Source organism: Diabrotica virgifera, chromosome 1, assembly GCF_917563875.1.
Source record: "Diabrotica virgifera virgifera chromosome 1, PGI_DIABVI_V3a".
Classification (NCBI taxonomy): domain Eukaryota; kingdom Metazoa; phylum Arthropoda; class Insecta; order Coleoptera; family Chrysomelidae; genus Diabrotica; species Diabrotica virgifera.
Genome location: NC_065443.1, coordinates 165,997,443 through 166,003,442, shown reverse-complemented (window position 1 = coordinate 166,003,442; position 6,000 = coordinate 165,997,443).

Here is a 6,000-nt window from a genome sequence, read left to right as displayed (position 1 = left end):
ACAGGGGAGATATGTTCGCAAATTTCCTCAGCAAAGAAAAGCTATTCTGCTTAAACACATTCTACAAGAAAAAGATGCAGAGAAAATGGACGTGGCACAGCCCAGACGGCAAAGTAAAAAATGAAATTGACTTTATACTCTCTAACTTCAAAAACATTGCTAAAGATGTTACTGTACTAAATTCTGTCGACACTGGTAGTGACCATCGATTAGTTAGGGTGCGAATAGAAGTAAATACGAAATTCGATAGAAGAAAATTATTAACACAGGATAAATTACCAAACATAGAAGCACTCGAAATGAATCAAGAGAAATATCAAAGTGAACTAAAAAAGAAACTAGGACCTTTACCAGTATTCAACACGAAAGATATAAATGAAATAACAGAAAAATTAACGAATGCCATAACATCAACTACAAAAAAGATCTGTGGTAAAAATAAAAATCCGAGAAAAACGAAACTTGAACAAACAACACTGGATTTAATGGAAGAAAGAAGAAGAACATCTAAAGAATTACCAGAATATAAGGCTATCAACAATAAAGTTAAAAAGAGCATAAGGTCAGACTTGCGGGCTTATAAAACAAAACAAATATTGCAAACCATCGAAGACAATAGAAACATGAGAGTATTGAAATCCAATTTAACTAAAGGAAAATCGAAGATAACTAAAATCAAAAACCAACAGGGGAATACGGTGACGGAAAAAACTCAAATAATCAAGGAAATACAAACTTTCTACAAGAATCTTTATACATCCACTATACAGAACCCCGGATCAGACCATAGAACAATTCTAAACATCGGCTCGGAAACTCTCCCTAAAATAACTTCTTCGGAAATTAGATATGCCTTACAGCAAATGAAGAATAAAAAAGCTCCTGGCGAGGATCATATAACGTCTAAAATGTTAAAAATGGGTGGCAACACCGTTGTAGAGGTTGTGGAAGTCTTGCTGAATAGGTGTCTAATAGAGAAAAGAATACCTAATCTGTGGGAAAACGCCGAAATAATACTTTTACACAAGAAAGGAGACACTACTAATATTGAAAACTACAGGCCTATAAGTTTGTTGTCACATTTATACAAATTGCTAACAAGAATAATAACCAACCGCATAACACAAAAACTTGATTTATATCAACCGGTTGAACAGGCGGGATTTCGAAAAGGGTTTGGTACTAACGATCACTTACAAACCATCAGAACACTGATAGAAAAAAACACAGAATATAATGTACCCTTACATATGGCATTTATTGACTTTCACAAGGCTTTCGATAGTATTGAAACCTGGTCCTTTTTGTCAGCCCTCAGGGATGCTCGAATAGACTCACGGTACACTACACTCATTAAAAACATTTATGAACAGGCCACATTGCACATCAAAATCAATGAAGACCAAAAAACCGAAAAAATACGCCTTGGTAAAGGTATTAGACAAGGTGATACTATTTCACCAAAACTTTTTACCTTAGCATTGGAAAATGTATTCAAACAGCTCGACTGGGAGGAAAAAGGTCTAAACATTGATGGTGTACGTTTGAGTCATTTGAGGTTTGCGGACGACATAGTATTATTCAGTACAGATATCAAGGAACTGGAGCAAATGATGAAGGAACTAAACCAGCAGTCAAATAAAATAGGTCTCAAAATGAATCTTCAGAAAAAAAAAATAATGAGTAATGTACAAACTAATCTTGTTATTGACAACGTCAGTCTTGAAAATGTAGACCACTATATATATCTTGGACATACCATCAAAATCGGCAAAGAAAACCAAATAGCCGAAATAAAAAGACGCATACAATTGTCTTATGTAGCTTTCAGCAAGTTAAGCTTTATCTTGAAGAATAGAGATATACCAATGTGTCTAAAACGTAGAGTTTATGACAAATGTATCTTGCCTGTAACTACATATGGACTGGAGACCATGGCCTTTACAATGAAAACCTTAAAGCAGCTCAGTACAACTCAAAGAGCGATGGAGAGGGCCATGCTAGGGATTAGTTTGAGACACAAAATTCGAAATATCGACATTCGTGAAATAACAAAGATTACTGATGTCGCAGAACGTATAGCAAGGCTCATGTGGCAATGGGTCGGACATGTTGCCCGAGATAATCCCGAAAAATAGACACAGAGACTAACAAACTGGAGACCAAGAGAGAACAGGCGAGGAGTAGGCAGACCGCAGAAGAGGTGGGCAGATGATATCAAACAAGTCGCGGGCAAGCAGTGGATGAGAATTGCCAAGAGTAGAAATCGATGGAAGCAAATGGAAGAGGCCTATGTCCAGCAGTGGACGAACACAGGCTGAAGAAGAAGAAGACTATTTACAAGATAATAAAAAATAACAATGTTATGAAAAACAAGTAATCAAATAATAATTGAATTATTTAAATTAAGCAAATGCTCATTATGTTGCCCTTAATTATTGTCAAATAGTCAATGGGCAACATTATGAGCATTTGCTTAATTGAAATAATTAAATACAATTATTATTCGATTACTTGTTTTTCATAACTTTGTTATTTTTTATAATCTTGTAAATGGTAGGGAATAAAAATTTGAAATTTTGCAATTATGTATAACTTTATACACCCTATTAAAACAGCTATCAAATGACAGTGTTGCCATTTAAGAAAATCAACGATGACGTCATATCTCTAAATTGGACTCCCTGTATACATTATTATTGTATGTCAAAAATGACAATTTGAAATACTAATCGACGGGTCTGAGCATTTTTCAAAAATACAATTAGTATTTGCATTATTGAATTTATTCCAAATTACAGACATAACTTTGTTATTTTTTATTATCTTGTAAATGGTAGAGAATAAAAATTTGATATTTTACAGTTATGTATAACTTTACACACCCTACCAAAATAGCTAATAAAATGACAGTGTTGCCATTTAAGAAAATCAGCGATGACGTCATTACTCTAAATTGGGACAACCTGTATACATTATTACAGTTGAGTCCGCGAGTCTTTACCCGTGCGTCATTAATACCTGGCGAGATAAAACACATACTTCTTATCTAGCATCATTCTCTTCCACGCATGAAACTCATGACAAACTAGCTGCCGTTTGTTATTAAGCAAAAACACATGTTATTTTTATGAACCATCTAGCTAGACTCACTGCATTGAAAAGAGATAGGTACAAAAAAAGACGATTCGGTGTGTTTTCATATTTTAAGCACAATTTGTTTGACGTTTCTGCTTTGTTTACTGTTGTGGCTGTCAGTCAGTTGAATTTTTTGCGGTTTTTGTCGAATTTTTGCGTTTTGAAGTTTCTTTATATTACACAAACAGTTGTTTTCACAACTAATTTTATATTGGGCTTTGCAATTTTAAGGTAAATAATTATATTTTGGCAATTAATATTTAAAACATACAAAGCTAACGTCATTCACACAGTAAAGAAATGATTGTGTTTAGATTTCCGTCAAAGTGAATAAAATAACAAAAATAAAATATGTTATTGAATTTTTTTAAAAATTGTTTATTTATTTATTAATCAATAATAATAAAAGAATTTATTAAGCTACTTCAAATGTAGCTGTAGTTCTGCACAAAAATTTTGAAGCAAAACTTACATTTGACATTTTATATATTTGATAACGTCAAATTTTATAATAAAACCCGTAATCGGAACAGTAGCCACTTTCTGTCAGTTGTTATTGCGTGAAATAAATTTCCGACTTATTTCGTATGCTTTAAATGATGACGCACGTGTAAAGACTCGCGGACTCAACTGTATTGTATGTCAAAAAGGACAATTTGAAATACGAATCGAAGGGTCTGAGCATTTTTCAAAAAAAAACCATATTATTTGAGATATTGAATTTATTCCAAATTACAGACTCTCTCTGTATATAATAACTAGTAGATTAGGCAAGGTATTAGGCTTTGTGCATAGAGGGGTAACGACAATATTAACCCGGGAGCAGTCGCGCCGTTAGAAAAAATTTAACATTTTATCCTTTTCCGTGGTAACTTGATGAAAAATTTTGCAACATAACTTTCCACTCGTAAGTCCCTCGAGAAAAATTGTAGTAATGCGTGGGCATTTTTTTTATTTTTTTTGCGAAATTTATGGCTTTGGTGAGAACCAATTGGCTTTAAAATTGTTAGAAATAAATATTTTTAACATAACAAGTAAATAAAAATATTATAAAATAGAAATTTGTTTTAAATGCGTATTGTGAGATTTTTTCTCTACGCGCGACTGCTTACGTGACAGAACTGAGCGCGACTGCTCCCGGGTTAAGAGGCTACAGTAGCGCGTCATCAAAACGGAAATACGCGTTCCAAGATTGAGGCTTTAATTCTGAATATTTTGTCGAAATATTTGGCACACATATTGGTAATATAGTAAAGAATGGCGGCACAGAGTCCAATTTGAGAAATATGTTAGTATGTGGAAATTACTCTATAATTAATTACAATATTAAAAAACGAGCTTGTACGGCCATTAAGAAGAACAAAAAATACACTTTTTTCAAATAAACTTTTTTATCCCATGTCTCGATTTTGTGTCACATTGGAACTACTAAAATTTTTTATCTCTAATAAGAAATCGAACATATTATAACTAATAACTGACTAGACAACATAGAGAAATAGTCACTGTCATTTTGACTAACCTGCGTCAGATTTCTAAGTGTAATAGACGATTCTCTTATCTGTTCTGTTATCTGTATCCATATCTGTTCAGTGCAGTAGTGTATTATTTTAAGAATTCGTTAATGTTGATCTACAGGGAAGTACTGTTTATTTAAAATGAATTTATTATATTTTTGTGTAATAGAACTAAGTTGTTGGACTATTTGAAAAAATAGAATATTGTTAACCTATCGACTGCCAGCAACGCGCCTCTCGCCTTTTGACAAACTTAGTTTATGTGCAGGCAACACAACTCTCGCCTTCTTCATATGATTCATCTTATGGGTCTAATATTTCACTGGCATATGGAGAATAACCTCTTATTGTGGGTGGCAATCAAAAGGTTAATTGTGAGTTTTACTTCTAGGTAAGTATATTTTACTTAGAAATATTTCGAATTTTTTTTTATTAAGTAAACCGCGTCAACCATAAAGGTTATTGGCGGGGAAGAGTTGTACATAAAATGAGATGTTTGCTTATAACAACTGAGAACTTAAGCTTATTTTTATATTAGATTGTACAATTTAGTTAGTTTTAGAAACTTAGTCACTTATATATATTTCGAATTCCAATGCGAGTATATAAAGTTTTAGGAGGATTTTTTAGTCTAGAAATATCATCAATAGTTTAAAATTTAAAGTTAAATAAAAAAAACCAAAATACACGCTTTTAATAAAATTTTCACCTATTTTGGTTTATTTTTATAAATATTTATTTAATTATAATAAAATTGTTTTCCATTACTTCCATTTAGCGCGGCTATGCCAAAGTTTCGCAGAACTTTCGAAAAAAGGTGTGCTACTATCTCCCGAAGTAATAGAGAGATATTGCATAGTCACTTTTGCACTTGCTGTATTACAGCACGCGTTATTTTGACAGTAGAGCATGCGCAGATGTGATATTTGGCTTACGCTGCGTTATTGGAAATAGTGCCTGCCGTTATTAGGGGCCGTTACGCTGTGCGGTATTTGTTGCGCTATATTCTTTTCAGGTTATGTTTGTTGTTTGTCTTTCATTTAAACCAAGTTTATTTGTAATAATTTTCTAAATTGCAAGTACCTGAAGGCCGCGTCCCACCATCAAATAATTTGATCAAACTGGTTTGAGCAAACTGAAAGTGACAGTTAGTGACGTCACATCCTGAGTGTTCATTGTGGATAATAATGAAAAATTTTAATTTTAAATAAAGTACAAACAAGTTAGACAACTCAATACAAAAAATTTGATCAAACTAGACTGATAGTGAGAGCACAGATTTTTAGAATTTAAAAAAAAAACTGCAATTGCGAATTGCAATTACTTCCGGAGTTTGCTCAAACTG